The sequence below is a fragment of the Onychostruthus taczanowskii genome, unplaced genomic scaffold (assembly GCF_017590055.1).
Source record: "Onychostruthus taczanowskii isolate IOZ18803 unplaced genomic scaffold, ASM1759005v1 scaffold55, whole genome shotgun sequence".
Taxonomy (NCBI): domain Eukaryota; kingdom Metazoa; phylum Chordata; class Aves; order Passeriformes; family Passeridae; genus Onychostruthus; species Onychostruthus taczanowskii.
The window spans coordinates 2573848-2596164 of NW_024503124.1; positions in this window are offsets into that span (position 1 = coordinate 2573848).

Genomic DNA, 22317 nt, shown 5'->3' on the forward strand with positions numbered 1-22317 from the left:
CCACCCCCCACCCCGCATCCCCGTAGAGATTTTCTAGTCCCTTGTGATGGAAGTCATGGAAGCTAAGGATATTTGGAAAGTGCTTGTCACCAGCACACCCTGTTTATTTTCTTTTTGTTCTCACCGTTTGAATGCATGATCTGTATCGGGGCAATACTATTGCATTTTACGCAAACTTTGAGCCTTTCTCTTGTGCAATAATTTACATGTTGTGTATGTTGGGGTTTTTTTTTTTTTTTTTTTGGTTTTTTTTTTTTTTATTTTGTTGGTTTTTTTTTTTTTTTTTTTTTGGGTTGTTTTTTTTTTTATTTTGGTTGGTTTTGTTTTTTTTAATTTCTTTTTTTAAAAAATTTTTGGATTAGACAGCATGTATGGTATGTTATGGCTGTTTTTAAATTGTCCCTGATTAGTTGCTGAGCAAACACGTCGCTGTTTCCAATTCCGTTCGGGAAAAAAAAAAAAAAAAAGGAAAAGAAAAAAAAAAAAGGGGAAAAAAAGAGGAGGGGGGGGGGAGGAGGTGGAGGAGGAAAAAAAAATAAAAAAAAAACAAAAGTGAAACAAAACCAAACCCGAGAGCAAACAAAACCGACCATGCTGCATACATCCTGTAACACATATCATGTACAGTTTTGTTTTGTGACGTGCAAAGGAAAACTCGCTGTGGGTGACCCTCTGCGGACAGGACCGATAGCACCGAAGAAGCGTTGTGTTAGCCTAGACCACTGTCTTAAACAGTAAAAAATAAACCCGCCATTGGAGACAGAGTTCCCCTCGGGAGCACTAAAAAAAGGCCTTTAATTGGGAATAACCGATCACCACCAGTCAGGAAGAGGTAGATTTCTCTTAACATTTAATTTCAAACGCACCCACCCACAAAAATAATAATAATAATGATAATAATAATAATAATAATCAGTAATCCGAGTGCCTTGGGTCTGTCACGGCCGATGCCGGTGGCTCCTTTCTGCTCGTCCTCCACGCGTAGCTCGTCGCCACCTCGCTCCCCTCACAACGCCGGCCACCTAGGAACGAAGAGGGAAGAGGAAACTAAGGAAGAGAAAGAAATGACCCGCTCAGTCCTAGTTAATCATCATTCTCCTCTGCCTTTTATTGTTATTATTAATTATTATTATTACAATTTTTTTTTTTTTAAACTGATCGTACCAGTCTAAAAACCTGCTTGGCTCGTGGAGAGAGCTTAAAACGAGATGTAGAGCCTTCCCCCCGCCTGCCCTGCCCCAAACTTTTATTCCCCCTCCCCATCAATGATTAAATAGAATGTGAAACGTGCAGAGGCCCTTCAACACCATTAAACACACAATAAAGGAAATCCGTTTTATGAAGATATTTACTTTTAATAATATCTTTTATTGATTCTGGCACCAAAACAAATAAATCCGGAGCCACTTGGTTGTCAAGCTGACAATCAAATTATAAACTTTAAGACCTCATGTATACCGTATAAAAAATAAAATAAAGACTGGCAATAATATTTTACCGAGTGTAACAGATAGAGGAGCAAAAAGATAAATAAATTGTGATTTATTAGCACAATGTGGTACTGTTTGCCATTTAAAACTAGAACAGGTGTATAAGCTAATATCGACACAGTGGTGATTAACTATGAACTCTTACAAGACTTGCCTTTAATGTGATGCTTTGGAAGAAGCAACAGGAAATTAAAAAAAAAAAAAAAAAAAAAAAAGAAAAAAAGCATCCCAGTAGCAGTATCTGTTTGTGCTCCCTAAAAGTTGTCCTTCATTTTTTTTTTTTTTCCCATCCTCTGTGTGCTATTTGTGTTGACGTGGAAGAGGATTCCTTGTTTTATTCCTAAGCTAGCGCCCGCCCCGGTTGGTGTTCAAATAGCACTTGACTCTGCCTGTGATGTCTGTATCTTTTCTTTAATCGAAGGTACAGAGGTTGAGTATAAAATAAGACTGCTCAGATAGGACAATTAAGTGCACTGTACAATTTTCCCAGTTTACAGGTCTATACTTTAAGGGAAAAGTTGCAAGAAAGCGGAAAAGAAAAAAAAAAAAAAATTAAAAGAATGAAAATTCAACATACATTGATGAGCATAAAAAAAAACCAAGCAAAAACAAAAACAAACCCACAAAACCCCACAAACTTTGCCAGCCATTTACTTGACTAATGAGCTTATCTTCTCGGACGCGACATTACAGCGCTGTGAATGGAAACAGACTCTACACTCACATAAAATGAATGATTGCTTTCACTCCTACAGTGCAAGGATTTTTTTTTTTTTGTACAAAAAAAAAAAAGGTTTTAAAAAAAAAAACCCCAAAAACTTTTTTTTAAATAAAAATTTTAAAAAATTTTTTTTAAGGAAGAAAAAGAAAAAAAAAAAACCAAAAAACCTTTTTTTAAATATAAACGTTAAGAAAATTTTTTAAAGGAAAAAAAGAAAAAAAAAAAAACCCACAAAACCTTTTTTTAAATATAAATGTTAAGAAATTTTTTTTAAGGAAGAAAAAGAAAAAAAAAAAACCACAACACTTCATTATGTTTAGGGGGAAATTGTATTTTAGGGTTCATTGTCTTGGTGGTGTACAAGACTTGTTACTCATTTTAAAATGGTAGTGGAAATTCTATGCCTTGGATATACACAGCTCTTCAGGTTGTATAAAAACATGCATTGGGGAAAGGTTTTAAGATTATATAGTACTTAAATATAGGAAAATGCACACTCATGTTGATTCCTATGCTAAAACACATTTATGGTCTCTTTTTTCTGTATTTCTAGAATGGTATTTGAATTAAATGTTCATCTAGTGTAGGCACTATAGTATTTATATTGAAGCTTGTATTTTTAACTGTTGCTTGTTCTCTCAAAAGGTATCGATGTACCTTTTTTGGTAGTGGAAAAAAAAAAAAAACCACAGGCTGCCACAGTATATTTTTTTAATTTGGCAGGATAATATAGTGCAAATTATTTGTATGTTTCAAAAAAAAGAAAAAAGACAAAAAGACAAAAAAGGTGTGACATTGTACAGATCCGAGGCCATCTAATGGCCCTTTGGGGGAAACCTGTTCCGATGTCACGCTGCTGGCCGTCACAGAGGGGTGTACATATCTTTTTTCGTTCTTTTTTCCTGCTGCCATACTGTATGCAGTACTGCAAGCTAATAACGTTGGTTTGTTATGTAGTGTGCTTTATGTCCCTTTCCTTCTATCACCCGACATTCCAGCATCTTAACTTCATATGCAGTAAAAGAAAGAAAGAAAAGAAAGAAAAGAAAAAACCGTTTTGCAGTTTTTTTCATTGCCAAAAACTAAATGGTGCTTTATATTTAGATTGGAAAGAATTTCATATGCAAAGCATATTAAAGAGAAAGCCCGCTTGAGTCAATACTTTTTTGTAAATGGCAATGCAGAATATTTTGTTATTGGCCTTTTCTATTCCTGTAATGAAAGCTGTTTGTCGTAACTTGAAATTTTATCTTTTACTATGGGAGTCACTATTTATTATTGCTTATGTGCTCTGTTCAAAACAGAGGCACTTAATTTGATCTTTTATTTTTCTTTGGGGTTTTTTTTGGGGGGGGGAATTTTTTTTAAAAACTTTTTTTTAATTTTTTTTTTTTTTTTTTTTTTTTTTTTTTTTTTTGGGATTTGGATGACCAAAGGTCATTACAACCTGGCTTTTTATTGTATTTGTTTCTGGTCTTTGTTAAGTTCTATTGGAAAAACCACTGTCTGTGTTTTTTTGGCAGTTGTCTGCATTATCCTGTTCATACACCCATTTTGTCCCTTTATTGAAAAAATAAAAAAAAAACCTTAAAGTACACAGTGTCAGCTTCTGGTGTCCTCATTTGACACACGCTGTAGGTGGCTTCCAGCAGCAGGCTGTAGGGGAAGGTCCCGCGCAGGGGCTCCAATCCCCAGGGAGCGCCCACCACCCAGCTTGGCCTTAAACCATCCCCTCAGGAAGAGGATTTTTGGGCTAAGGAGTTCACTGTCCGGCCAGTGGAAGGTGTTTGCAGTCTGGACCTGTAGCTTTGGGATTTTTCCCCCCCTCTAGATCAGGAGTGAGCTGTGAGCCCCTCACCGCGATAGCCTGCGGCACCCCCGGCCTTCACCCGCTCTGAGCAGGGCCTTCCCTCCCCGCTGGGCGGATCTGTGGCAGAAGAGGTGAGCAAACCGGCAGCTCCGCAGCCCCCCGGGGCTCCCCGTCCCCGGCTGCTTTTGGGGACGGGGTGAAATCAGCCGCTGGCGCCAGGAGCTGATTTCCCTCGGGGGGCCGAGGTCTCTGGGATCGCACTGAGCCCGGCCCAAAGCTCCCAGCCCCGCTCCCGGCTGGAGCTGGGAGCTCCCTTCTTTTCTCCCCGGGCTTTGATGTTTTTTTCTTTTTTTTTTTTTTTTGCAGAAATTGCAAAGGGAATTGCAGGTTTCTGTGCATTGTCTCTAAAATCCGGAGTTCAGGTCCCCCCTGTCCCCCCTTAGGGGTCTGTGTATGTTGTCAGTTTGACAAATACTGCATGTTGCAGCATCTCTTTACTTTATTAAAGCACATACCGCTGTGATATTGTCTCTTGCTGTTCCTAGTGTAATGGATTTAATACTATTTTTTTCTTTTCCTTTTTTTGATTTCTGTAAAACCTTCCAGTTGTTCTGTTGTCTTCTTGTGATGGCATCATTTGTTGCCCGTATTTTGCCCGGCGCCTTCTGAAGGGGAGGTTTGGAATTTTAAAAAAGACAGAAATACCTATCTAAAGAAAAAAAAAAATATAATTTTTCTAAGATTTGAAAACAATGTAGTAAAGCTCCATTTTAATCCTGGAAGACAAGGGGGGAAGGTTTTGTTGTCTGGGCTAGTGGGATGAGAGTGCGGGAGGGCTGGGAAGGTGCTGGCAGTGCCCCCTGAGCTGCGCTCCCCTTCAGCAGGCTGGTACCCGCTGGCTGGAGCCGGAGTGGTGCCAGAGGGATCCCTGGCATAGGGGAGGCAGAGTCCCACCCCTGCGTGGGGAGCTCGAGGTGGCAGGCATGGACATGGGCTGTTCCCTGGAGGGCCAGTGTCCGCAGGGATGCGCTTTGCAGCTGCCGTGATGACGCATCTTTTGATCCTGTGCCACGAAATACCTGAGCGGAGCCCGGTCCCTCCCTCCCTGTCCCCATTTTTATTGCTGGTTGTCGTGAGACCGTGGTGGAGGTGTTTCCTAGAGGACTGGGGTTAGCTGTGCCCGGGGTCGAGCGTATTTTTTAAAACTTTTTTTTTTTTTTTTTTTTTTTTTTTTTTTTTTTTTTTATTATTTGGATGACCAAAGGTCATTACAACCTGGCTTTTTATTGTATTTGTTTCTGGTCTTTGTTAAGTTCTATTGGAAAAACCACTGTCTGTGTTTTTTTGGCAGTTGTCTGCATTATCCTGTTCATACACCCATTTTGTCCCTTTATTGAAAAAATAAAAAAAAAACCTTAAAGTACACAGTGTCAGCTTCTGGTGTCCTCATTTGACACACGCTGTAGGTGGCTTCCAGCAGCAGGCTGTAGGGGAAGGTCCCGCGCAGGGGCTCCAATCCCCAGGGAGCGCCCACCACCCAGCTTGGCCTTAAACCATCCCCTCAGGAAGAGGATTTTTGGGCTAAGGAGTTCACTGTCCGGCCAGTGGAAGGTGTTTGCAGTCTGGACCTGTAGCTTTGGGATTTTTCCCCCCCTCTAGATCAGGAGTGAGCTGTGAGCCCCTCACCGCGATAGCCTGCGGCACCCCCGGCCTTCACCCGCTCTGAGCAGGGCCTTCCCTCCCCGCTGGGCGGATCTGTGGCAGAAGAGGTGAGCAAACCGGCAGCTCCGCAGCCCCCCGGGGCTCCCCGTCCCCGGCTGCTTTTGGGGACGGGGTGAAATCAGCCGCTGGCGCCAGGAGCTGATTTCCCTCGGGGGGCCGAGGTCTCTGGGATCGCACTGAGCCCGGCCCAAAGCTCCCAGCCCCGCTCCCGGCTGGAGCTGGGAGCTCCCTTCTTTTCTCCCCGGGCTTTGATGTTTTTTTCTTTTTTTTTTTTTTTTGCAGAAATTGCAAAGGGAATTGCAGGTTTCTGTGCATTGTCTCTAAAATCCGGAGTTCAGGTCCCCCCTGTCCCCCCTTAGGGGTCTGTGTATGTTGTCAGTTTGACAAATACTGCATGTTGCAGCATCTCTTTACTTTATTAAAGCACATACCGCTGTGATATTGTCTCTTGCTGTTCCTAGTGTAATGGATTTAATACTATTTTTTTCTTTTCCTTTTTTTGATTTCTGTAAAACCTTCCAGTTGTTCTGTTGTCTTCTTGTGATGGCATCATTTGTTGCCCGTATTTTGCCCGGCGCCTTCTGAAGGGGAGGTTTGGAATTTTAAAAAAGACAGAAATACCTATCTAAAGAAAAAAAAAAATATAATTTTTCTAAGATTTGAAAACAATGTAGTAAAGCTCCATTTTAATCCTGGAAGACAAGGGGGGAAGGTTTTGTTGTCTGGGCTAGTGGGATGAGAGTGCGGGAGGGCTGGGAAGGTGCTGGCAGTGCCCCCTGAGCTGCGCTCCCCTTCAGCAGGGTGGTACCCGCTGGCTGGAGCTGGAGTGGTGCCAGAGGGATCCCTGGCATAGGGGAGGCAGAGTCCCACCCCTGCGTGGGGAGCTCGAGGTGGCAGGCATGGACATGGGCTGTTCCCTGGAGGGCCAGTGTCCGCAGGGATGCGCTTTGCAGCTGCCGTGATGACGCATCTTTTGATCCTGTGCCACGAAATACCTGAGCGGAGCCCGGTCCCTCCCTCCCTGTCCCCATTTTTATTGCTGGTTGTCGTGAGACCGTGGTGGAGGTGTTTCCTAGAGGACTGGGGTTAGCTGTGCCCGGGGTCGAGCGTAGCCTGGGTGTCTTCTAGAGCGGGCGCTGTACCCTGGGTCCATCCTATGGTGGTCGGCATCCCACTCCCTTTCCTTGTACTGTGTTTTACTTGCAAAATAATCGTATATAAAAGTACATAGGCAGGCATCTGCAGGTATCCATACACAGGCAGGTAGACCTGTGCTGCTACAAGATTAACCAGTGGAAAGCAAACCATTGACTTGGTTATCGGGCGCGCAATTCCCAGTTTTCCCAAAGCTGAATTTTCCAGGTTTCCCAGAGAGGAGCGAGCCCGGCGGGTGCGGTGTTTTGGAGGAAGGAGCGGCGGGAGCAGCGGCTCCCGCTGCAGGAGGAGTGGTGTGAGCAGCGGCTGGCGAGGGCGTAGCTTGATGTCCTTGTCACCCCCACCCCAAAGCAGGTGCTGATGGCTGTGGTGGTTTTCTGCCAGGGCAGTGAGTTAGTGGTGTGACGAACCCGCTGAAGTTTCTTGACTTGGCGCGTGGATGTCCCAGGCCCCACCGTGAGCTCTGGAGCTGCTTTGGCATCCCGTGCACGCGTGACCTGTGCTCCCTAGAAACGTTCCTGTGCAAAAAGATGTCTCTAGGAATGAGTGATATTTGGGTAACAGAGTCTATTGTTAAAATCTCAATCCCTGTCAACTTTTGAGGGGGAACGTGGGTTTATGGCATAGACCCTTCAGTGTCTGATCTCCTGCAAACAGAATGATTATTGTAATGAAGGCGCTGAAACAGTATCCAGAATTTAAGCTACAGATGTTTCATATTATTATGTTTCCAAGGGCTGAGATAATACAGGAATAAGAGATATCATGTCTTTGCTTGACATTCAAGAGGCTGTGGCGTATCTGATGAGATGCAGTTTTGAGGTTTATCTTAGTGCGGAATTTGTACCCAAAAGGAAAATGACACCAGCTGCTCTCTTAGATCCCTCCTTCTCTTTTTTCCTCCAATAAAGGTTGAAACCCTCTTCTGGCGGATGCATGGACAAATTGTAGTATTGACTAGGAGAGAGTGATACTGCCCGGAGGGCTCTTTGCCAGAGCTGCTGAAGAGATGCTGCTCCTCGAGCCCAGATGCTCGGCTGCTGGTTTCCAACAAGCCACAGGGATGCAGGAAGTTCAGGAGGCATGGGGGAACCCCAAGGTTTTGTGCCCCTCAGCAGGACTTAAGCTTTGCAATGGTGGTGTGCTAGTGGCCGGGATGGCTGTGCTGCTCTTGGCTGCCTTGGAAGTCCCAGCCAGCTTTAACGTTAGCCTGGAAACTTGGGCTCAGGCAGGAGCAGCAACCAGCCCTCCCTGGAGAGAAACCAGGCACGGCACTCTTGACTTCAAAGGAGACACTCCAGCTAACACCCACTGAAGATCTGGCCTAGGAAGGAGCTGGTTACTAAGTCCTGATGGCAGCTCACATGTAGTAGCCCTTTAACCACTCTTTTAAGTATTGAGGAAGTAAATTCCATGGAAACCAGCTCCCCATTGGTCTGCCAAGGTGGATTTTGAGGAGTGTGTTGATGATGTGTCGGCCTTGCCACCGGCGTAGCCCTTAGCCTGTCGTGTGGGTAGCGCGGTGCTGGGGGATCGGGCCTGGAGCAGGGGCTGGGAGCTGGGAATGGTTGCTTTCCAGTGCCCCATCCCATGCTGCTGCAGTCCATGGCTTTGCTGGGCGTGGGCTGGGGCTGTGCAGCTCGAGCTTTGCTGCTGCGGCGAGCGCGTCCGTGGCGCGCGACATCCGCCGTGCTGGGAGCTGGGAAAAGCCCTGGGTGAACCACCCGCCGTGTGCCGTGTTAACCGTTCCAATGGCTTTCAGCAGGGCCTTCAGCACCTGGGGGAAGCCCACGAGGGTTTGGGAAAGACTAGGAGGAGGTTTGCAAGACAGGCTGGCTTGGTCCCTGCTGCCCAGTATAGCCCAGAGGTTTTTCTTCCTAAACGATCCCTGTGGTTCCTGCGTGGTGCCGAGGATGCCGGATGCGGGAGCGTGGCCTGAGAGAGGAAGGGCTCCGTCCTGCCCAATCCCCTTGTGGCAGTTGGGTGTCCTGGTTGTTAGAGACAGAGAAGAGACAGAAAGAGAAGTAGGAAAAGGGAATGACTCACACCGTGGGCCGTGTCACACCTGTTCTCTCCTCTGTCCCCATGCTCTCTGTAGGTTCGGCGTACCCCCCCAGCTGGCGCAGCGCCCAGGGAGCCCCGGATGTCTGGCAGTTTTCGGATGGAAGTTCAAGAGCACTTAAATTCTGAAAGGAGGTGAAGCTGGGGCGAGCGGCCGGCGGCGTCTCGGCGTCCGGAGGTGGCCTCTGTCCTGCTGGCTCGCCGCATCCCCGGGAGAGCCTGAGGAGTCACCCGCCGACAGCAGCGCTCCCCGGGCTCCTCCTGCCTGCAAGACTATCGTATTTATATTTTGTAATAGAGTACAACACTTCTTTGGGGTTGGTTTTTTCGGGTTTTTTGGGGGTTTTTGTTTTTTTTTTTTTTTTTTGTTCATTGGTTTATTTTTTTTCATTTTCTAAAAACAAATGAAAAAACCCCACCCACCAAGGTCAAGGGCTTAATGATGGCTTCGACTGGCTCCTTTCCCCATGGAAAAGACTGTCTTGCTCTCGTGGACAACCCGGCCTGTTGGTTATCCCCGCAACGTGCCATTCCTCGGGAGGCACATCTGATGTGATGAATTAAAAATAAAGCAAAACACAGTGTAGGTCTGTGGGTGGGTGGGAAATTGCCATAATAAATGTTGGAGCTTTAGGTTTTGTTTGCTCTGTCTTTAATTTTTAATGCTAACAAGGGCCAGACGGCTGGTGTGACTTTGTGTTCCCGTACCGGCTGCAGACAAGCAAGTGCTGGGCTTTCACCGGGGATGGCGTTGGCACGAGGAGCTGCCTGGCCCAGCAGGCAGGACAGACCTTTCCCGCAGAGCTAGGCCAGGAGCTGGGCTTAGGCTGGGCACCCCGAGCACTGCCGAGCCGCCCCTGGCCTTTGGCGATGCCGAAAGGGAGGGTTTCCCATCTCTCCTGCCTCGTCCTTGGTGAATGCCGGCTGTCGTGTTGCATTTCTGCTCTTGAGCTCTTTTGTACTTTTGGGGCCGCTGGGCTCCGCGACGCCCGCGCGTGTCCGAGCGAGGAGAAGCGAGGCCAGCGCAGGTTTTGGAAGCACGAATCTCAGTCGTGCTGAGAGTCAGAGCAGGGGATGCAGAGCCCTGCCCTGAGCTGGGGGAGCTGCTGCTGCCGCCAGGTTGTTGTCCCGGTGTTTCCCAGGCTTTGCAGCGGGGACTGGCCAGCCACGCGCGTCCCCGGCTCGGCGCTGAGCACCCGCCCAAGGAGCGTCCTGGTTCGGGGCCCAGGCGCTTTGCGGGACAGAAGATGGGTGATGTGTGAGCTTTGTGCCGGCTCCGATGGGATTGATAGGCTGTGGCTGCTCGTGCCTGTGCTGACGAGAGGGAATGGACCTTATTTGGTGAAAGAAGCCGGCTGGGTAGCGAGCGGAGTGGCTGGCTGGCCGTGTCAGGCTGCTGGGATCAGCGGGATGGAGCCAAGTCATGGGGAAGGGCCCGGTGGATCGGTTGGCTTTGTGTTTTGAGTTCAGTCTCACCCCTGTTCTGCTCATCTCCTTGCTCACAGTCTGAGCGAGACCCCCGCTTGGGGTGACTCTCTCCTGGTGGAACGGCCCTAGGGAAAAAGTGTTGCCTTTTCCACGGGCGGCGGTTGCTCTTTTGTTGTTTAAAACCCCAGGCTGTGGTTTTCTCATGGTGCCCTGGGCACAGCACAAGCACAGACACTTCAGTACCTTAAACTCTGGCTGGGGTGGGCAGCAGGAGCATCTCTGAGGGGTGCCACAGCTCGGAAGCCTGGAGGGCTTGGTGGGCTGGGACACAAAGGGAGCTACTGCTGCTTCTTCTGAGGTGATTTGGTCTTTGAGGGCAAACCACCCAAAAGTCTACGCACAGCCCCAGCTCTTTTTTTATCATGAGGGGATGTTTTTAAAGTTTCTTCCTAACCCAGCCTGTGCTGCCAGCTCTTGTGTCTGCTCCTAAGGGGTTTCTGAGCCTGGGAAGGGTGAATCCTGTTGGATTAAGCACCTGATTGATTGTGGGTGGAGAGTTGGACACCTGCTCCTGCCTGCCCTGGGGATCTCTGCTCCAGGCAGCTGTGTCAGACCAGGGCTGGTGGAGTCACTCCCTGCAAAGGGGTTGCTCTGCTCCTTTCTCTGGTCAGGACTCACCTGGTCTGTACCCACAGCAGCCTGGCCCAGGCTGCTGGGAAGCTGCTTTGTCAGGGGTTCCAGCATGCTGTTCTTCTGGGGGTGTCTGACCCTTGCTTTGTGTGAGCACAGGCCAAACTCAGTTGGTGGATGTCTTCTGGGCTGGCTGGTTATGCTTTTGCTGATGGGATCTGCTTTCTCTGGCTGTGGCTTGTCTCTCCTTCAGCAGGCAGCGTGAGGGCAAGGGCTTCTCCCAGGAAAAGCGAGAAATAACAAAGTGGGGATGGCTGAGTGTGTTCTGCCAAGCACAGAAGTGATACCTGAAGTGCTGAAGATGTAGTCAAATAGTCTTTAAAATGTCTATTTTTTAATACAGTTGTTAAACTCTCCCCCAACTCTTAGGGCTTTGAAACATCTTCAGAATTCGTGTTGCCTTAATGGGTGCAATGTCTGTGCTGAGAGCCCCTGTAAGCCCTGGGGCTCCTCTCCCTGCCTGCCAGCCCTGCTCCTGCTCCTGCTCCAGACTCTGCTGTGGCTCCTGCAGAGCACCAGGACAGCCTCAGCACCAGGTCTGGTGGAGATTCCAAAGGGTTTCCACTGCCCTGGGTGACCTGGGAGGGCTCTGTGCTTTAATTAAGGGTGACATCAGGGTCCTCTTTTTGTCTGACCAGGGCTTGGCTGAGTCCCCTTGCTGTGTGTGTGCTTGGGATCACCAGCAGCTTAATGAGTTTCTGCCAATTAACTAGAGTCCAAGGTTTCCTGTGAGGGGAGGGCTGGGAAGATATTAGTCTCAAAGCTGGAGGTTGCTGGTGCAAGAGGGGCAATATTCCCAGGGGTTTTGTATTTTGGCATATTCTCCAGGTGTTGGTCTGCACATCCAAATTGGAAATAAGGTGTGGTTGTCCTTTATTAAGAGAACAAAACTCCTAAAGTTTTGGGGTTCTTAATAAAGAAAAGATAAATGTTCTTCCCAGTCCCAGGGGCTGAGATGAACAAGATTCCTGGGAATCACCTGGCTTAACTTTGAGGTTTTGGGTTTAAAAAGCTGCTTTCAGACTTGGAGATGATCTGACTATGCTGTGTTTGACTTCTAAGCACACTTTTCCTGACACTAAAATGCAGCAAAGGTCAAGCCTTTTGTGAAGCCTAGCTTAAATGTTGCTTTCAAAATAATGTATGTTTTGGATTCGTGATGCATCTGGGCTGTGGATTTTATGAGATGCAAGACCTCTCCCCAGAAGGGGTCTGAAAACAGATTTTGTCAGTGAGTTTCCAAACAAAACTGCCAAGCTCCTTGTGGTTTTTTTTCAACCCCAGCTTTGTGTTGGGTCCCACTAAGTGACTGTGTTTCAGCAGCACTGTGGTGTCGGTGGGTGACAGCACAGCTGCGGGCTCTGGGGGAGGGTGGAGGGAAGCTCCATCCTCCTTGGGCTGCTGGAGGTTATTTTACCATCTTCAGCCTTTGCTTTGGGTTTGCATCTCCTTTCTTGTGTGTGTTTGAGCTGTCTGGGTGCTGGTGAGGCCTGGGGTGAGCCTTTACTTGTGGATTTTTTGGCAGCGAGGAGGGGGAGGACCTGCTGAGCATCCCTGCTGTTCCAGGGCTCCCTGCTCTGCTGTGGTGCTTCACCTGACCTCACTGAAAAGTCTCACTGAGGAGCGAGCTGAACCCCCCACCCCTCAAAAACGGGAGTGGTGCCTCATTTCCTTCTGCTGTTACTTTCTGCTTCTCCTCCCACCCAGCTTTCCCATTTCAGGCATCATCATTCAACTGTGTGTTGTATCTGCTACGAGTCAAACGTTGCTGCCCCTCCATCCCAATTTTCTCCCCCCAAAAATCATCCTCTTAGGATTCATCTTCTGCAGGGGTCCAAATAATCAGTAATTCCCACGGCAGGTGGAGTGGCAGGGGGCAGAACAACGACAGGATAAAACCCCTAAACCCCAAATACAGCCCTTACTCCTTAATCTCACTGGATAGAGTTACACATCTGGTGGAGGCTTGCTCGTTGTTGCCATTACTTTTATTGCATCTTTAGCAGTGATGAAGTTCAGACGGCAGAACCAGCGGGCCCCAATTTAATTTGTCCTGGCCTCCCGTAAGGAGCGCGGCGTGATCCCCGGGAACGCCGATCCCCACGGCCAGGGCAGGAGGAGGGGGAAAACCTGGGGCTGGCCATGGCAGCAGGAGGGTGGAGGTGCCTGTGCTGTGTGAGCATCACGTTCTGCACTGAGGGGCATGGATGGGCGGGTGGTTTCTCCCAACAAAATCCCACGTGAGGTGGATTCCCACCTTTTCTTGGCGGCCGGGGTGTGTGCGCCGCGACGCTTCCCGGGGTCGGTCCAGCCCTGAGGGCTCTTCCCTGGCCGTTCCCATGACCCTCCAGGTTTCCAGTGGTGATGTACAGAAGCTCCCACCTCTCCCCCAATGTCTGCATGTGTCTAAGGGCTATACAGGACTCGTTTACGGGCCTCCCGTCGGCGGGATATGTGCATGCAAAATGAAGGTTGTATTTGGCTTCTCATATTCGGATCTATATTCCATATTGTGTTGACCAAGAAAAACACCTCAGCCCCTGTGCTGAAGAATGTGATGGACTGATGACTTTCAGAAACGTACTGTAAATCAAGGAGGCTAATAAATACTTGCTATTAATAAAACGGGGCTACTGCCTTTCAAGTTATTTTCACCTTTTGCAGCATCCTAATTTAAATGGCACGAAGAAGGTGGTACCTTTGGACCTCTCCTCCTCCCCCAGCACTGTGTGGCTCAGCTGAACCCCCCCAAAGGCTTGGGCAGGAGTTTTTCCTCAATGAGGGGGTTTAGATGGAGCAGCCCAACCTCACAGAGCTGATGAGGGGCGACCCCAGTGGTGCAGGGTCCCCTTGGCAGAGGGTGGCCTCTGGCTGGGGCATCCCTGGGCTGGCAGATGATCCCCAGAGCTCAGTGCATCAAAGAGCCCCCAGCCAAAGGCTGCACCACCTGCACCAAGGCTCTAATGGCTCCCAGGTGGTGAGAGCACAGGCAGAGCATCCCCGGGCTGCTTAACCCCTTCCCTCAGGTTTCTCTGCCTCTGTGCACAGGGGCTGGCTGAAGGTGGTGGTGCTGGTGGCCAGGGGCTCCTGTCACAGACACTAGCAGGCAGCAGAAAATAATGGGGCTGTGAATTTGCTTCCTGAGTCTCTGTATCAGTGCTCGTGGTGCCCACAGGGCACCCTGTGTATAGCCCTGCCCTTGGAAACCCGGGACACTCTGGGCAGGGAGGGAGCAGGGGATGGAGCCCTAAATAAACCTTTTTTCCCTCTGAGTGGCTGTCCTCTCCCTGCCCTCCTCCTGCAGCTCTACATCGGCGAGCAGAGCCCGGTGGCTGTGGCACTTCTGTCCCCTTTCCCTGCAGGCAGAGAGTGTCCTCTGGCAGCCCTTGCTCCATGGCTTGTGGCCATGAAACCCCTCACTGGTGGGCATCCCGAAAACCCTCCTGTGCCCCTAATTCCACTATGGATAAAACTTATTTTTGTTGTTCTCCTTCCAACAGAACTTTTCCTTGCTCCCTGCCTGGCACGCTCCCCTGGGCTTTGGCTTTTCCATTTGGAGGCTTCGGGGAGGAACATCCCTTTGGGAGCTGCTCTACACCTGGCTGATCCAGTTGGCTTTTTTTTTTTTTTTTTTTGGTTGCCTAAAATCCCCCTTTAGCTGTTTTCCTTACTTTTTTCCCCTCTTCCCTCTCTCCCCTGCTGAAGAGGCAGCACCTTCCGCAGCTGTAGTGATTAAAGGGGAGGGGAAAAAGAAAAAGGAAAAAAAAAAAAAAGCTTATTTAAAGCAGAGTCTGGCAATATAAAATAAGGTGTGGAGGTGATGAATGATGCCGGGGTGCATTAAAGCAGGGGCTGGCATTTTCGACATCGCTCCTGCTCGCGGCGTTTGAGCGCTTTCGGAGCCCGGCTCTTTGGAAACGCCGAGCATCCGCCCCTGGGCCCTAATTCGGGCAAGTTTAAAAACGTCCTCTGGGATTTAGGCAAGTTCCTGCTGTTTTTCCTCTCCTGAAGACCCGGGTGCTGCTGCTCAGATTCGGGGCTGGGAGGCCACGGGAGCTCAGATCCCACCCTGGCCTTGCTCCGCCTGCCAGGGGAGAGGGGAGCGGAGGATGGGCGCCCCTGGAAGGTGCAGGGGTGGGAGAAGCCTCCCTGGCTTTTAAATGCTTTTTGGAAATGCATTCCCAGCACTGCTGTGGGAGGCAGTCAGGAGAGAGGGAGGAAAAGAGCAGAGCTCATTGCATGCGAGGAGCAAGGGCAGGTGCAGGGAAATTATGCATTTTTCCAGACTGGCTTATTCCCTTCTGTGTATTAAACATTATTTTAATATTCGAGTGACAATGTTTCATAATTAAGGCAAATGTAAGAGCTGGAGAGCACTGGAGAGCTGGGCTCGGTGTGGGGAGGTGAGGAAAGTTCCCACCCCGTGCCCAGGATTAACCCCAGGCTGCAGCATCCTCTCTGGAAAGGACAGAGCCTGGCTCTGGAACCCCAACACACCCCGTGCTCGGGCAAGGAAAACCTTTAACTCATAAAGGTTGTAATGTTAATACAGAAGAAAAGCCTTTTAAAAAATTACATTAGTTCACAGACATCTATTGAACTCATGAGGGGAAATCTAGCCCCTGAGAGATAGAAACTAAAGAGCTGAGCCATAAACCAGTACGATAACATCCTTATTATAAGATGCAAATTAAGGGGCCCAATTCACTTTAAAAAAGCATTATGAGTATTTAATTTTTCTAGTGGGAATCTCTGAAGTTGGCCTGTGTGTGGTTTTTTGCGCTGTGTACTTAAAATAAAAAAAGAAGAAAGTCAGCCAGGCCATGGAGGAGCTGCTGAAGGCAGAGCTGAGGATGCTGAGCGGGAGGAAGGAGCTGGTGCTGACGGGGGCAGCAGGAGAATCCAGCTCACACTGGATTCGGATGGGGAGCCCGTGGTGAGAGCCAGCAGCACTGCAGTGGGGTTTCAGTGGTGTAAAACAGGGTCAGAACCTGCCCTGGGTGTGTTTTATGTGTTTCATCTCCAGAGCAGCAGGCTGGGTCCCTGTGCATCCCCACTCTGACACCGGTGCCCTGTGGGTCGGGGGCCAGCTCTGGGCTGGTGCCCATCTGTGTTGTGTTTTGGGTTTTCTGCACAGCCCCTCCCTGCCCTCGGCCTTGCATCTCCTCCTGTGCTGCCAGGACGTTGCCAGCAGCGCTGTTGTTGCAGAAAACATTCAGTGCCAAAGGGACCACGGGACTTCTGGGTGCTGTGCTTGTGGCACTTCTTCACAAGGGGAGTGATTTGAGGCTTAACCATATCTGCTTAGTTGGGTTTTCCTGGCCATTTCTTGCTTCCTGGAGCTTTTAAAAGTTATTTTATTGTTTTTTTTCCTCCCCTCTGAAGTTGGAAGATGGTGCAATCGCTGCCCTTGGCTCTGTCCTTGCTGTTTGTCACATGCTGGAGGTTCAAGCCTCGAGCCAGGAGGAGGACTTGACATGCAAGGTGGGGACAGCTGGGACGAATAAAAAAGAGCCACAAAATACCAGGCCTATTCCCCATCCAGCTTTAGAGTAGGAAGATCAGGACTTGTTCAGAAAAGCACAGAAAATGTGGTACCCTCACTTCACACCCTCAAAGACAAAAGAGCTGGTTCAGCCACCTGCAAACCAGAGCCATCCAGAGCCCGGAATTGTCCTTTCAAATGCAGAAAATAAAACAAGAACCCTGCCCTGGAAGATTGTTTTTCAGAGGGGCATTACACTGCTCTCCTATATAATGTGCAAAGGTCACAGGCTGAGCAAAACAGTGAGACCAGGTAAATACATTCATTTGAAACCCGGGGATTTTATTTATTTTGTGGCACCGTAGAGCATCTCTCCAATTCTGGGAGTGAAACTGGAATGGGATGGGGGCTCTGCAGCTCAGCTTTGGGGTCAGGCTCTGTTCCCCCACCTCAGCTTCTGCCTGGGGTTCAGGGCATGAAATAACTGGGATTTTAATGTGCTGGGGAAAACCCTGCTCTCCAGGTGGTCCCCAATGGCTGAGCTTGGACAGGGTCTCTGCTGTGCTTTCAAACTTCTCATCCCAAGGCTGCCTCCTTATCCTCTTTCTGACAATCAAATACTTCTTTCCAAACCACTGTTTGCAAGGAAAATTGCTGCTTTTTAAAGCAGCACTGGTGCCCCCAGCCAGCAAGGTCCATAAAACAGTGCTGGGTAATGCCTGTGTCAGGCACTGGGCTGGCTGGGCCCCGAGTAAAAGGCTCCTTGCTTTGAGAGATTTTTTTTTTAAGAAAGAAAATAAATCCTGTGTACCTTATTCTTTTGTTTAAGAATCATAAATTCAGCAGCTAACAGGGCTAGGGGTGCATCTGGGCAGCAGCATGGGGCCATAGGTTAGTTAGCCTGGGAATATTTACGGGGCTTTGCCGGCCAGGCACACTGAGGGGGCTCAGGTATTAAACACCCATTAAACCCCTCCTAAAAACCAACAACAGACCAACCTTTTCTGATGGAGCAGGGCTTACCCTGATCCACAGACCCATAAAAATGGCTATTTCAGTGGTGTTCTCCCCCCACCTCCTCCTGAATCTGCACAGGGGCGCCTGGAGCGCCGTGCGGCTGTGGAGTGATGAGACCTTCACTTGTCGCTTCCAAAGCGAACTTTGTGGGAAGTCGAAGGATAAATACCCCAACAATATAAAGCCCGTGGACAAACCCCGCTGATAACTTTCCACATCCATTTCCAGCTCGTCTTGCACCCCCTAAACCTCCCCTTTTCCTGTCGATTCAGGAGCAGGAGCCCCATAAATCCTTGGGAAGCGGCTGCTTTATCGGGCGGCCCAGGTTGTCCCCGCCAAACCGCGGTTGGGCGGCGGGGATGAACATCTGCACGGGGGAAATCCTCCCTCCGCCGGGAAGGCGGTTGTGGTTCTCAGCTCCGGAGCTGTGAAATGGGGAAGGATGTCCTTCCCTGTGGCTGGCAATTACGGGGGGCAGAGGAACAGCCGTGCTCCTGCATCCCGGAGCAGCTCTCCGGCAGCAGAAGACGGGCGGTGTGCTGGAGAACAGAGCTGGTGATGGGCTGGGGAAGGGGTTGTAAAACCTCCCCGGGAGAGTAAATGCAGGTCTGTGCCCGTGTGTGGCTCCAGCAGCCCTTGGGAAGAGCGTTCCACATCACACAGCACCTTGGTGTATTAAAAAAAAATAAATAAAAACAACCCAAATCCCAGTGTCCCTTTGTGCTTGCGTTTCGTCCCTGGAAAGCCTTTAGCCTCCGGGAGCAGATGATGTGTTTGTGTCTCACAGCCCTCACACACTGAGGTTTGCACCACCAGAAAGGCCCAGGGACCCAAGGAAAGCTGGCTTCTCTTAGGAGCTGGGCTTCTCTGTCACTGGGAATGCTCTGCAGAGGCTGCAGGCAGAGTTTATCCAGGATGGAACGATGCCCAATATCTGATTTGCCATCCCTCCAGACGTGGTTCCTGTGTGGCTGGACTGCAGCTCCCTGGGACGTGCCGTGGGGCTGGATGCAGCTGGAATGCTGTGTGTGTTGAGGTGGCTGGGGACAAGGAGCTGGGAAACAGGGAATTACTGATTTGCAGCAGCACGAGTGGCTGCCTGGTACCTGGGTACAGGTGCTTCCTTCAGCTCCTGTGCTGCCTGCAGTGGATCAGCTGCCTGGGTGCATCCAGCCACAGCCAGAACATTCCCAGGTATGTTTTTTGGCTGGTTTGTTGGTTTGGCTATTTTTAAGTCTGTGGCAGAGGTCCTGCTTGGTGCCAGAAGTCTTTCCAGAGGTGCTTCTCTTCACCCCTCCCTGACACCTCAGCATGAGCGTGGGGCAAGGTCTGACTCCTCGCCTGCTCCAGCAACCCCCAGCCTGGGCTGGAGCAGCGGGGCTGCCTGCAGAGCAGGGCCACCAGCCCACTCCTCCTTTCCTGCATCCCTATGTTCTTCCACTTTGAAGGAAGAAAATGAACACCTCTCTGAGGTGCATTCAAGGAGGAAGCCTCAAAATCGGTGAGCAGCCTCAAAAATCAGCGGGAATCCCGAAAACACTTACCACTACTGTTTTTTTAAAATTTTAACGTTGCTTCCTGCGCTGCAGTGAGAAGGTAGAGGTGATTCCTCCTTGGCAGGGAGGTGCAGCAGGAAGGGGGTGATCTCTGCCCTGGCTCCAGCTGGGATGTGCTGCTCCTCCCACGTGGAGCCCCTGTGGCCGGGGCCCTTCTCCCTGCGCTGCCTGGCAGGTTTGGGCACGACTCGCCGGAGCCAGGGACAAGGTGGGGTGTTTCCTTCAAGGTCAGGATTTAGGTGGGTTGGCAGAGGGCTGTGGGAATGCTTTTAAGGTGTCGTGTTGCACGTTTGGAATTTTGATCTGTTTTGTTTTGCTGCAAACAGTGTCAAGCTCTCCTGCCCTGCCTTTGCCCCGTGGATGAGCAAAGAAGAGTTTGGGCTGCTGGAGATGGATGTTTTTCCATTGTCTGCATCCCACCCTGGTCCTCTGCTCAGCATTTTCCCTCCTCTTCTCCCCACCCAGCTCCCAAAATCACTCTCCAAGGAGGTCAATGGGCCCCCAATGCACCCCCACGTCCTCCCTCCTCGTGGGGCAATTAAGGGATGGGAATCAACCCCCAATTTTACATACTTGTAGTCACACTTGGAATATTAAAAACACCAGAATGAGAGTATCTTTGTACCACACAGAGAAATCTTTCAAGAATTGGGGTCCAGGGTCTGTGGAGAGAAGAATGATCAGCAGTAATTAAAGATGCACACGCCTTGTCTCTCAGAACCGCAGGCATTTTTGCAATGGATGGTCGAGGTGCTGCCTGCAGGAGTTTGGGGTGGCTGTGAGGGTGTGCAGCTCAGCAGCTGCCTTGCATTTATGTTACTGTTATTATTTAATGTGCTTTAATTGCATAAACTCTGTTCCATCAATGCTGGGCTCACAGCCTGGCCACGGCCCCTCCTGGCACCCTCTGCTGCAGATTAAAGACCTGGTGCCACCAAGCAGGGCTCACCACCTGGATTTGCGCTGCTGGCTCCCGTCAGGATGGGATATCAGCATGGGATAGCCCGAGGGCAAACCATCCTGGCACCTCCAGCAGCTCTGTCCTCCCTGTGCCTCTGGGAACTGGGGGACAGCCACATGCATGACCTGCTCCTCTGGCCTCTCCTGCACTACACTGCAGCCTCAGATGCATTTCTAACTCCTCTGAAACATTTTGGGTGTCTTTTTTGTTTTACACCTCTTTCCTTTCCTCTGATATGTCCAAATCATCTCACCCCTTCCTCAGCACTGACATAAAAATGCAGCTGAGAAAACGCTGAAGCTGTTTCCACAACTGCTGTGCTAAGAAGTAAAGTAAACCAGAAAGTTTAAGTTAAAGTTACTACACTGAGAGCTTCCTCTTTAAACCAGCTTGGGGCAGGGGGAAGAAGTGAGAGCCCTTGGTAATTAGATTCCCTCCCTCATCCTAATCGCATTAACAATAAGTCAGCTCTAAAGATCTGTTTCTTTTTAAGTTTTCTTGAATTTAGCCTTTGTCTGAGACTCTTGGAACAACAGAGCTGCAGTAAATATGATTAACCTGTAGGCAGTGGCTGGGGTACTTTGGCTGTGCCCTGTGGACACTCAGCCTGTCCTGGAGAACCACGGGGCTCTTGGAAAGCAGCCCCTGCCAAATCCAGGGAGTGGAACAGCCAGCGTGGTGAGCTGCTCCCTCTGACCAAGGAGGCTTCTTCTTAAGGGATAGTTTGGTGGGAAAAGCTACCTTTTCCTCAGCAGGGCTTTTTTTCCTCCATCCCTTTCCAGGGTTGGAGTTTTATTTTGGCAATGCCTCTTTCAATGCCTTCTACAATTCCAGAGTGCCAAATTCCTTTAAACTCTGCTTAAAGCAGATGTATATTGTGTATTTTCTCCTTTACAAGAAGAGAGGCTGTTGAGTTAATGGATAATAAGTGCTGGGTCCATGGGCTGCACAGAGGCACGGAGAGAAACCCACGGGCAGGGAGGATGAAGATAAAGCTCCCACACCAACATAGGATGTTCCCTTTCCCTTAAGTGAGGTCAGGACAGGTCTTGTTCAATTAGAGGTGAGCACTGAGGGCTTCTTGGTGACCTTCCACCGAAATTTTGTGCTGTTGAAAGCTGGTGGTTGCACAAGAGGCGGGCGGCGCTGCACCTCGGGACTCCTGTGAGCTCCTGACACATCATAGCTCCCCATCTGTTAGAAAAAAACCAGTGCTGATGCTTCAAAAATATTAATTGTTGGGGATCTCTGTAAATTATGGATTGAAGGAGTCTGTCCTCCATACTGCTTAACCCAAGTCTGTGCTCTGCAGGGCTTTTCTGCAAGAATTTCTACTGGGTATGAAGACAAGGAGCAGCGTGCTGATAACGCAGAGACCTTCAGCAGGAAAAAAGAGAGCTCATGTCCCCAAAACACAACTACTCCTGGATGCCATTAACTGGGAAACCTGTGGAGAAGGGGCACTGCAGTGTGCTGTCTCCATCAGGAGCACATCAGTGGGGCTGAAGCTGCTCAGGGATGGGGGACGAGCCAAGGGTGACACCACCACTTGCGGGGACTTCACTGTCCCATGGAGGCTGACATGAGGGCAGAGCTGGCTGCAGGCCACAGGCTCCTCTGACAGCACCAGGAGCCACCCAAGGAGCTAAGAAATGGGGACAGAGAGGATGGCAGAGACAAGGTGACATCCCTTAGACAGCTGTCCCACCAACCATCAGTGCTCAGTGATCCCCGAGGGCTGCCCTGCCTGGCCAGGGGTGTTAATGACCTTCAGCTGCGGCCGCCCTGTCCCTGACTGCCCTCAGCTGGGCCCTGCCCCTCTGCAGGTGTGCCTCGTGGGGCTGATTGCAGCCCCTCACGAAGGCAGCAGCCTTTGGGCTCCATTTTGGTGCTGTCTGGATGGCCTGAGGGTCCCCTGCAGCTCGTAAAGGCACTGCTAACAACAAGTTTGGGGTTTTTTTGGTGCTGTCGGGATGTCCTTGGGGTCCTGTGTGGGGTGAGCTCTGTCAGCCCCATCTGCTCTGCCCTGCTTGCACCTCAGCTGCCTTTGCGGGCCTGGCTGGCGCTGCCTGTGCTCTTCGTTTGCAGTCTGCCTGGCTCACAAAAGGACATTTTTGGGCTCAAACTCCCTCTGGGATTGTGCAAGCTTGGTGCTTAGACGTGCCAGCTTACTGTGAGTGTCCAGCAAGGGGGAAAGAAAAGAGAGGATGTGCTTACAGAG